Genomic DNA, 13,139 nt, shown 5'->3' with positions numbered 1-13,139 from the left:
ATATGCTTTTGGTCCCTGCAAATATAGCGAATTTGAGTTTTGGTCCTTGGTAAAAAAATTTTTTGAAAAACGTCCCTGCAAAATTTTTTGTTTTTTAAAATAGTCCCTGGTCCCACTTTTTCGATGATTTGTCACATTTATGCATACTTGGCAGATGCTGACGGTGCAAACATGTACATGTGGCATCCAGGTGAGATTATTTTATTTTAACTAATTAAAAAACATTTTAAAATATAAAAAATAATTTATTTTAAGGATTGAATAAATTATTTTGGAAAACACACTGCACTTCTTCTTCACAGATCCTATTTTCCACTTCTTCTTCTTCTTCACATATCATTTTCTTCTCTTCTTCGTTTCACTTCTTCTTCTTCACACATCCTCTTCTTCGTTCCTCTTCTTCTTTGCCGTTCCATTCAATCCTTCATAAACTCATCTGTTTCAAATCGAAATTCCAGGGAACGGCGTGTCAAAATCCAGACCGAAATTCATCCAAATCTAAATCGAAGTTCATCCAAACCTTCATCCAAATCCAAATCGAAATTCATCTTGCTTGCAATGATTAAAATGAACTCAGATCTGTCGTGGGTCTATACATGCCGTTGTTCTATCCCCCTCTTTCGGCGCCGTCGACATCTTTTATATCGCCGTTGTTCATATTCGTTCATATTGTGTTTTTGTTCGATCTATTTCTTGTTTCCTCTTCAATATACGATTTGGTTTTCTGTTCAATCTGGTTAGTGTTGCTTGTTGTTTAATGCAATCTGGATTTTCCGTTCTTGCTGTGTTGTTGCGCGACACTGTTTGCGACAACAATGTTTGTTTGGAGTTTGCGACAATATTGTTTGTTTTGGAAATAGTTTGAGGCTGCAGAAAGATGGAGAAAAAGAAGGAAATGATAATGAAGATTGATGATGATGATGAATGTGATGAAGATTGTTTATTGTCTTAGATTTTCTCCCTTTTTTGTTTTTTTTAAAATTAATTAAAATTAATTGGTCTTTTTAATTTCATAAATATATTTTCTTATTTTTTTAAATATTTTTTAATTAGTTAAAAAAAATTAATTGCCAAGTGGACAATTTAACACAATCAGAAAATGCCAGGTATGCATAAATGTGACAAATCATCGAAAAAGTGGGACCAGGAATTATTTTAAAAAACAAAAAATTTTGCAGGGACGTTTTTCAAAAAAAAAATTTACCAGGGACCAAAACCCAAATACGCTATATTTGCAGGGACCAAAAACATATTTTAGCCTTATTAAATTTGAACATTGAACACTTATCAAGTGTGAAATAAAGATTTTAAAATTTATATCAACGTCGATTTGTCTTTTGTGTTATAACTATTTTATTTTATTTTATAAAAAACAACCTGACTCATGTATAATAATTATTTTATAATATGTAGCTTAGTATTTATTTTGGACATTTAATCAATACAATCCCGTGTATGTGTTTAACGGTGATGATAATTATTTCTATATTTTTATTTGTGACGACTTGTCCATTATATAATAATTATTTTAAATTTTCAACAATGACAACTTCTTTTATGTATAATATTTGTTTTAAAAATTTGCGAGACTGACGACTTGTCCAATGTATAATAATCATTTTAAAATTATATTATTGGTGAATAGTCACATGTATAACCATAGTTTTAATATTATTTTTTTTTTGAGAAAAATAATTTTGAAATTTAAATAGTTAAATATATTATTTTTATAATTTTAATATTTTTAAATAGTTAAATATATAATAAAAATTAATTGAGTGGTATTAATTTTGAAAGAGAAGATAACGGCTTCTCTCTCTCTCTCTCTCTCTCTCCCGTATACCATATATTGGAAAGGGAATTTTTATTTATTTTTTTGTCAAAATTTTAAAAGAAACTTTCGAAAAAAATATTGAGATAAAAAAGTTTTGTTTTTAAATGAGTTAAAAGAAAATAGGACGGACTTCTTTAAATTTCGGCCCATTAATAGCCAATAGCCCAAATTATAACACTAAAACAAAGAAAATCATAAACCAAACATTCATTTCAGCCTCTCATTCTCTCTCTCTCATTCAAGTGTTCTCCACCGCATTAGAAACCCTAGCCGCTGCCACCCTATTTCTGGCGACTAACCACTCCGACGAGCCTTCTTTTTCCAAACGAAATGCATACTATTGAAGCTCTCTTTCTCCTCTATCTTTCTACCAAATTATATTTGCAAAATGAGGAATCTTGAAAATTAGTAATTTTGAGATCTGTGTTGTCTAACACTTTCGTTGTTTCTTTGTAAATTTTTACCATGTTTGACCCCATCACTCAGTACAAAAATCAAATGTTTCAGGATGCTTTAGAGTTCAGACCATGTTTTTGACTGCCTATTAACTGAAATTGTCACTATAACACCTAAGTATATGCACAATACTTCTTCTTCTGCATCTACTACATCAATGGAGTGCAATTTTTTCTCAAACTTCATACATGCAACAACAACAACAAAAACAACATAAGAGACACTAAAAGATAAGTATCAGATCTGTGTAATTTCTTCTCAACTTTATGCATGCAACAACAAAAACAACACCATAAGTGACTATATGTATCAGATCTAGTTTGGATTTGAGATTTTTTTAATAAATAAGTTTCATAAGTATTGAAACTGTAGATCAATCATTTATTTTTGAAATGTTTAAATTTCTCCAAATATTTTAGTTTTAATCTACAATTTCAGATATTCTCTCAATTGTCTATTTGTTCGTGTTGTTATATATATAATGAAATTACTTTGTTGATAATTTAAACCATTTTTTATCCGTCAAGCCACATAGTTTTGTATTTTTACAGATACATCTTTCTCAATTTATTTTAAGTTGTATGGTTTGAAAAATCATTTGTTTGTTTCCAGATATGATAAAAATTTATTAATTTCTTTAAATAACATAAATAATTTTTTTGGATCTAAAAATAAATTAATATACGATATTTCTTTTTTCAAGCCAAAAAGTTGCCATTTCGGTGGAATAAACATATGAACCAGACATTTAATATATAATGCTAACTAAACTAAACACCGTGTTCCTCATTAACCATAATTTTTTTTATGAAGTGTTCTAAAAAACTAATAGTGTTTTTTGTACAATAAATACAATTAGTAGATAATTACAGTCATAGACGCCACTTCCTTAAACAAAATTATGTATACGGATTACAACTAAACTTTTTTCTTATGTATTTATCTTCATTTCTTCAAAACAATATTTAATCACACAAAAAATATACTGATCAAACTCTTCACGGTTTTCCTTTATCTTGTATTTAAGCATCTCTTTCTTTGTAGTTTGTTAAAGTGATAAGAACACCATTCAACTTTCCTGCAAAATATAATAGTTTTCAATTTTATTAGCAACATACAAGACACTAATTCATCATTTTCAGCAAAAATTTATACAATATGTACTAAATTAATTAATTTATCTTTTCATTTCCTCGTTGTTGTCTCCTTACTTTGTTTGTAGTTTGCTGAAGGACAAAAACTCTATTAAACTTTCTGCAAAAACATATCTAGATCAAAATATGTAGTTAAAGATAAATAATGAAGATCAGAAGAACAAAGAAGAAGTACATATTTTATTTTATTTTTTTAAACAAAGAGGTACATGATAGATTATGAAAAGAGTAAATTACTCACTTGTGTCTCATTTCTTTGTTTGTAGTTTGCTGAAGAGATAGTTGAAGATTAAGACAAATAATGAAGATAAGATAAACAAAAAAGAGGTACATATTAGATAACGAAGAGAGTAAATTTTAGACATCAAATACCCTTGTGGATCTCTGATAATTTATTTTATTTTGCAGGACTTTCAACTACTTGTTTAGTTGTAAAATGAACAGCTTTCGAGTTTCCTGCAAAATAAAATTAAAATAGTAGTTGGAGATTATAAAGTTTGAAAAGAAGAAAATGTATTGACATTTGTAGTTTGGGAGAAAGAAGTTGAGAATGACAAATATGAGGGAAAGTGACTTTGAATATATGGTTTCAAAATCTTTATGTTTTAAAATTTAGGGAGGAGTTTTGAAATTTGAAATATGTGATATGACATGATGTAAGTCATGAATGACATTTTTTTCATTGAAAAATGATAAATTTTTAAAAGTAATGCAACTATGGGAATGGGAAAGGCAATTAGATTTCGTCAAGTCATTTGGAGAAAAATGTGTAAAAATTTGAAACCATAAAAATAAATAAATAAATTACACAGTTATTAGCGGAAATTAGTTACACTTGTGATGATCGTTGTCCGTAATTAGTTTTTTTTTTATAAATAAATTAAACTTTGAAAAATGCAATTATGCACATTAAATTAAGAAGATAATGAGTTTTAATAAGGATTATTATGAAATTTTGGTAGACTTTGATTTTTATATATTGTTATTGTTGTTAGAAGAAGTAGATGTTAGTAGATTTGTATCACTGATTACTTCGTCTGTGTATAAAAATAATTATTAGTAGAAGTAGATGTTAGTAGATTTGTATCAGTAACGACTTGGCCCGTGTATAATAATAATTTTTAAAGTTAACAGTGACAACTTGTTTCGTGTATAATAAATCTTTTGAAGTTAACACATGAAATTAAGAAGATAGTGAATTTTAATAAGGACGGTTATGAAATTTTGAAGGACTTCGATTATATATATATTGTTAGTAGAAGTAGATGTTGGTAAATTTGTATCGGTCCCCCTAAAAAAAAGTAGATATTAGTGACGACTTCGCCCATGTATAATAATAATTTTTAAAGTTAACAATGACAACTTATTTCATGTATAATAAATATTTTACAATATAATCCCTCAAAAAAATATTTTATAATATATATAAGTGATTTTCTTCAAAAAAAAAAAATATATATAAGTGATGACATGTCACATGGTTAATAATTATTTTGAAATTTATATGAGCGACAACTTGTTTATTATGTTCTAATTTTTTTTAAAAAAATTAATTACAGATAATGGTCATGTATAACTAATTTCCACTCATAACTGTAGACTAATTTATTTATTTTACTGGACTTCGTTTTTTAGATATTGTTAGAAGAAGTAGATGTTAGTAGATTTGTATCAGTGATAATTTCGCCATAATAATAATTATTAAAGTTTTTTTTAAAGTTAACAATAACAACTTGTTTCATGTATAATAAATATTTTATAATATATATATATATATATATATATCAGTGATGACATGTCACATGGTTAATAATTATCTTAAAATTCATATCGGCTAAAACTTGTCTCTTTGTGTTATAATTATTTTGAACTAGTATAGTGACCCGTGCCAGCACGGGAAAATAAAAAACTTTTTAGATTTTAAATTCGATATGAAAAAAATATCATCTTAATTTTTATATATTTTGAAATATCTAAACATTGCATATAACGATAAAAATATTTGGATTATTATACTTGTACTAATTATTTGTAGTATAAGATGCATTCATTGTTAAACTTAGCATATGTAATTTTTTTGCAAAAATACGCCGACGTACTGTGTAATAATATTTGTTGACAAAATGTATTTTATTAATCATAAAAACTAAAAAATATGTATTTTTTTTATATAATAGTCATTGTCACATGCATACACGTAGTCGGTAAATGCAAACGTTTAATTTTTTACGGATGTGTATAAATATAGTTTTGGCTACAGAAACGCCGATTGTTATTTGTTTTTAATTTTTACAAAACAAATAGTCTAATGTAAATATTGTATTTTAGGGTAACAACGATGTAAAATACAAAAAGGTTTCACGGATTGTTAAACCTGAAAAGTGCATGAATTAATAGTTAATGACATGAAGATATGCTTATATAGAAATTGCATGTCTATAATGACCAGTACGCCTTACAAAGAAATTAAAAATAAAACGACTTCCAAACAATAGACAACTTTAGTTTTATAAATTATAGCAACAACAATTCTAAAACATAACCAATGATCATACTTTTTGAAAAACTTCACGATACAAAACATTTGTGGTCTTCTTACAAACATTATTATCTTCATCCAGGATGAGCAGCTTCAGACCTTTTCTTGAAGTTACTCGAGAGACAGCTACATAAAGTTGTCCATGCGTGAACACAGGCTTAGGAAGATAAACCCCCACTCGAGATAAAGATTGACCCTGGCTTTTATTTATTGTCATTGCAAAACAAAGCGTCAATGGAAATTGCCTGTGCCTGAATTTGAAGGGTAGTCCTGGATCACTCGGAATAAGATTCATCCTGGGAATGAATACCCTAGTACCTGCCCTTTTTATTGTAATTACGGTAGCAGCTATCGTGCTCTTCCCTAGATGTGTGACTGTCAGTCTAGTACCATTACACAGTCCATTGGCCTGATCGATATTTCTCATCAGCATAACTGGACATCCCACCTTTAGTTTCAACCTGTGATTTGGAATTCCAGAGCTCTTAATACCATTAAGAAATTCTGGTGTGAACCACTCACATCAGAATTTTCACCCGATCTAAAAATAGAATCAGAGGTTAAATACTCTTTCTCTTCACCTGGAATCAGCGACATCATAAATTCGTTAACATGCTCAACTGAATCAAGCGTTGGTGCGAGTATTCCCCTTTCTTGGAAAAATAGTTGGTCACCAAGGTTATCATTCAGATCGGGATACACAAAGTCTATAAGTGACATCAACGGATTTGTTGTGTCTGATATCAGCAAATCTTCAGGAATTTCTACCTTCATTTCACCATTGTCACCCGAAGCATCTTTGCCGTCTCCAATTGAGAATATCCACTTGCAAAAATTAGCAATTTCTTCCTGCTCTGCAGGTACCGAAGATGCACCCAATCTCATATTAATAGTAAGCCTCAACACATTACAATAAGCCCATATCTTTGACGAATTGACCGAGGCATCAACAATATCCAGCCTCGTTCCTCCTCGGACAACAGGCAATATCTGCCTAAAATCACCACCTAAAACTATTGTCATTCCACCAAAAGGTTTAAGTGCGTTTAAGGGATCATTCTTGGCCATGATATCACGCAATGATTGGTCAACTGCCTCAAAACACCATCATTGTATCATTGGAGTCTCATCCCAAATTATCAACTTTGCAGCACGCACCAGGTCTGCCCTGGGACTATCCTTTTCCATTGTAAGCGATGACACCTCATTAATCTCAATAGGGACTGTCGGCGTGGAGTGCGCGATTCTTCCACCTGGTAATAGAAGAGCCGCTATACGTTTGTACCTCGGATAACCCTCGTCAATCGTCGTAGTTCCTTTATAATCCTTCGGATAATATTTCGTACATCTGCCCCTGTCTATGCAAGGCGATAAGGGACGGGCACCACCACATGGCACGTGGCGCTAACGTGGCATGCCACATAATTAATTTTTGTTTATTTTTTTTCAAAATTCTAAAAATTCATTTTTTAAATTGAAAAATCGGAAAATAAATATAAAAAATTAAAAAATCGGGAAAAAAAACTGAAAATTAAATTTTTTTGATTTTTAATTAATTTTTTTTCTTCAAAATTCTGAAAATTCATTTTTTTAAATTAAAAAAAATCAGAAAATTGAATTTTCGATTTTTAATTAAAAAAATATTTTTTTCAAATTACTGAAAATTCATTTTTTTTTAATTCTGAAAATTAAATTATATTTTCAAAAGTTATAAATTTTGAGATTATATAATTTTCAATTTTATTTTTCTTAAACACTAATTTCCAATTTTTTTCTTCATATTTCAAAAAAAAAAAAAATTGGAATTTTTTTATGATTTTTTAATTTATTTTCAAATTTTTAAAAAAATTAACGTGGACTGCCACGTGGCCAAAGCCATCCCATGTCAGCAAAAAAGTGGGGCCAAGGATCTTTTTAAAACAATTTTTTTTTACAGGGATGTTTTTAATTTTTTTTTTATAAGGACGAAAATCAAAACGCGTCCAAATTACTGGGACGGATTGCATATTTAAGCCTAAAATACTACTAATATTACAGTGTATACCTGCATCAACTTTGCCAAACATTCTTCTTTCTTAAAATCATCCATCAATTTATCCAACTTCATTTTGAACACTCGACAATCAATATCAGGTCTATCAGATGTCTTTAAATTTCGTTCTTTAAGAAAATCTTGAATTTCTCGCCAGTTTGTATTGCACGCGATTGTTACGAACAGATCGAGATATCCATATCTCTTACAAATTGACATTGCATCCTGACAATTATTAAACATGTAATGTCTGCCACCCGCAAAGGACGGCTGTAACACTATCTTTCGTCCAACATTAGACGCATCAGTTTCACCCATATCCATTGCCTCGTGCAAACCATTCAGAATGCCGCACCTTATGGTCTTTTGATTTTTTCTAATGTACCTCAACCTTTGTGATTCAATCATAGTATAGCAATCAACAAATCTCCTCGAGTTAACAACATTGCCATAATCAACGACCCTGTCTTGCATTCTATATGCAATCCATTTCCGCATGTCTTAAGTGTTTTCAATGAAGATGTTGGGTTTCTCTAACCTAAATATGATGATCCAACAAATTGTAGACTCCCTCAGAACTCCAAACATTATGATGAAATATTTTGTTATTTTTAGGTGTTATTTTCTTACTTTTTTATATTAAATATAAAAAAATATTTAAATTTTTTGTATTATTTTAAATTCCTTCACTTTTGATCTTTGGTGAAAACTAATCATAGAAAAACATGAATGTGTTATGCTCAGTTGACAAAATGCATGTCTATTAAACTTTTTTATGATTGATGATTTAGGAGAATATTTTGATACGTGATAAGTGAGTCATATATGTATGAAGAAAAAAAAGCACAAACTTTGGTCTGCAATAGATGAAATATGTGAGAATGCAAATAAAGGAACTAATAGTTAAGGTTTCAAATTAGAAAGGCAAGAAAGTTTGCATCCTTGTTTATTTTTCAATACATGTTGACATATTTATATCTCTATATTGAAATCATTTGATTGTCATTGTTTTTGCTATAAATACAATAATGGATGGTTAATTGGTAATATAATTTCTATGAAAAATATTATACTTTAAAATTTATATTTACGGGTTAATGTAGTGATTGAGGGTAGATTTGAATTTTAAGTCAAGACAAATTTTAGATTCGTATAAAAACTGAGACCCAATTAGTTGCTAAGAAAAAAAAACCTTTAAGTTCAAAAAAATTAATTTGAAAATTTAATCTCTATCTCAATGTCCTCTTTTTTACTTATTATTTTTAATGAAGTAATTATACATTTTTTATTATTATCAAGACATAATTGTATCTTTAATTATTGTGAATGATCAAAGTTTGGTTGCAGAATCCATTAACAACACTAAGGCGAGCTAAGGGAAAACGGTAAACTTGCTTTATATTCTCAAATGATTTAAAGAATTATGTGAGTTTCTTCTTTAAGATAGCCCTGATTGGAGCATTTCAAAGTTTCAACAAATCATTTATAATTAAGACAATTAAAGTATGTGTTTAATTTTTGAAAGAACAAAATAGAATTTTTTTATGCTTATTTAAAGGCTATTTAAAGGTACTTAATTACTAACAATTTTTTATATCGTATTCACGCGGAAGTCACGATCCTTTACTATAAGCATACCCAAGTCTTTGGAATCAAATGTCGTGAAACAAAGAAAAAAATAGATAGCATATTTAGAACGTTTGTACCAAATTAATTTCATTCAAAATATTACAACATTTATTTCAAATATTACAATGTGAACACTTATTTAAAAAATTTGTATCAAATTAATTACATCCAAAATATTATTGATCCTTAGAGATATTTGTCTTAATTAAAAAATAATAATGTCTAGAATTTTCATGATTTATAAACATGAAAAAAATTAACTCCTTAATTATTTGGTCAAATGTTTATTTCATGGCATTCTTAAATTTTTCTCGAAAAAAAGAGTTCTATCTACTCTTTTGTGAAAATGACTAAATGAGCTGTAACTATATTACTCAATTAATATATATTTTTTATTAATTACCATTTACATTACAACATATATGGTGTTGTGATGGATAAATTAAATATGTTAACCAAGATTATTACTTTGTCAACTACATAATGAAAATTAAATATTGCTATTAATTACCGTTCAATAAAAATATTGCTATTGATTACCGTCTAATAAACAACTGGTCATAGCTTTCTTTGTCAACTACATAATGAAAAATAATTTTTTAAAGAAATTATTGAAATAAAATCATAACAAATTATAAACGAATATACAATTTACCGAAGAAAAGAGGATATGAGATTATTGGTGAAACTTGGGTGTTGCCATTTGATAGTGTGTGTACATGATGTTTATTTTTTATTTCGACTAAACTGACTTTAAATATGCAGAAAATGATGAACTAATAGTAAAAAGCATTAAAATGATAAGTAATTTATTAACTAATTTCATCAATATAATACTCCTTTGTTCCATTTTTTAGTCCGATTACATATAAATCATACCAAAAAACTACACAATCCTTCTTTGTATAAGAGACATAAAATAGTGACTCATCATAGTAAAAAATTTATCTAATTCTTTTCTAAGAACGACTAATTTCTTTGGAATCTCAAATTTTGTCATAATGTCATCTTTTTTTCCCCTAGCCCTCGTGTGAAGAATATGTTGTACTTGTTCGTGATTTCTTGATTCAATACCCTGTATGCATAGGAACCACAAAAGTAAAAAAAAAAAAAAAAACTATATTATTCATTTATAAACCATCCATAAATTTAAATAGAATAATAACGAAAACAAAAAAGCATAACAATGTCATAAAAGCATAAGGAAAAAATAAAATAAGTCACATGAAAAAAATAAATGAGAGATGAATAATTTTTTTATAGGAGAGATGAAGAAACTACTTTTTATGTGAACATTTGATTCATCAAAATCGCAGCATGAAGGAAATATTACTCTTGGAACATTGATATCAATGAAAAAAATATGAAGAAAAAATAAAAAAAACTAAACAATCTTTGTCTGAACATTTGATTCATCAAAGTCACAACATAAAGGAAATATAAATCTTAGAGCATTGATATCAAAGTTAAAAAAGAAGAAGAAGAACAAAGAATAAAAAACGGGGGATAAGAGTTGTGAATTGTGATGTGAAATTATGTCAATCCATATTTCTAATTTATAGACTTGTTTGACACCGTAATTTGGTATAATAACAATTATTTTTTTAACATTCCTAAAAAACAATTGTTCTATGCAGGATATTCATTTACAAAATTATTTGGTCATGAATCAATTTTAATGTCCATAAATTGTTTTAATAGCCATTAAAAGCGTATCATAAAAAAATCTCCTATTCTAAGTTTTTTTTTTTTAGGAAATCTCCTATGCTAAGTTAGAGGTGATTTTGACATATATATATGTAACATAATCATTTAAAATAGAGGTCATTTTTTTTTCTTCTGATTATGTTTTTTATTTTATTATTATAATATATGTAATGATCCAAGCATAAACAATTAAAATTTTGGTCAGTGATAATAGTGAATATTTTCTCACTAAATGTTTCATTAAAAATAATAATTTTTATTAATAGCTTGTTTTCATTATTGTTTTTAGATTATAGTAATATTTAAGTTTGACCCAATTTTTTAATAATATTACAACATATGAACTTCTTTATTTTTTTTAACGAAAATACAACATATGCTATTTTTTAAGAACGAAAATACAAAATACAATGAAGTGTATCATTTGGTTTTGTCACTTTTAATTTCAAACACAAAATAATTTGGATATAAATAGATTCGTGTGTATATGTGTGCGAAAAGAAAAAATTCAATTAAAATAATTGTTAAGATATATTATATATTTAATATTCCATGAATAGCAACACATCAAATTAGAATAATTTTATAAAACTCAAATACAAATAAAATTAATAGCATTAAATGTCAAATTCATGAGAATGCTTGGTTTACTTCATAGTGCCACATGTCATGAGCAAGCTTGAAAGATTTTTTTTTTTTTTTTTTTGAATAAAGCTTGAAAGATTTATAATGCCTTAGCATTATTTGGTGTTTTTTTTTTTTGAATAAACACTATTATGTGTTATTATTAATAAAAAACAAATTTGAATAATTCAATCAATTGTTTTATTTTAATCTTTGAATTCAAATATTTTAATTAAACTATCTTTTTTGAAAGAATTTTAATTTAAACTATTTGATTATTAAAAAAAAATTATTTGATTTAAATATTTTAATTTTTGAATTCGAAATGTTTGATTTCTAATATAAATTCAAGTAATAGAATTTGATATTGTAAACGAAAATAAAAAGTAAGAAATGTCTAACATTATTTGATGTTTTTTTTTGAATAAACACTATTATGCGTTATTATCAATAAAAAACAAATTCGAATAATTCAATCAATTGTTTTATTTTAATCTATGAATTCAAATATTTTAATTCAAACTATCTTTTTTGAAATAATTTTAATTTAAACTATTTGATTATTAAAAAAAAATTATTTGATTCAAATTTGTACTTTTTAAATTTGAAATGTTTGATTTCTAATATAAATTCAAGTAATAGAATTTAATATTGTAAAACTTCCTTTTATACATGAACATTAAATACAAATATGTGAGGATGATTGTGGTGAGAGCATTTTGTGAGGATCAATATGGTGAGAGCATTTGTGAAAAAGAAAGGGACATGTGGCAACACCAAAACAATAGTAATTCATTTCTATAAAAGTCTATGAAATGGGTCCTAAATTTATATTATATAGATTTGTACTCAATGATAACAAATGCTGTGTATAATTCTATTATTTTTTTAAGTTAGTTTTTCACTTACGTTATGGTTTGAAAAAAAAGGAGAATATTGTTTTTTTGAAGGAAGGAGAATAATGTTTAATAATATATATCAGTGTATCTCTTGTCTCGTGTATAATAATTATTTTATAATATATATCAGTGATGACAAATCATATGTTCAATACTCATGTCTTCGTGAGCTTAGTTCAGTTGGTTTGGATAATGCATAATATATCTAAGGTTCGGGATTCAAGCTCCGACCACTACCAAAATATGTTCAATACTTATTTTAAAA

The sequence above is a fragment of the Medicago truncatula genome, chromosome 1, assembly GCF_003473485.1.
Source record: "Medicago truncatula cultivar Jemalong A17 chromosome 1, MtrunA17r5.0-ANR, whole genome shotgun sequence".
Classification (NCBI taxonomy): Eukaryota; Viridiplantae; Streptophyta; class Magnoliopsida; order Fabales; family Fabaceae; genus Medicago; species Medicago truncatula.
This window is presented reverse-complemented; position numbering follows the sequence as displayed.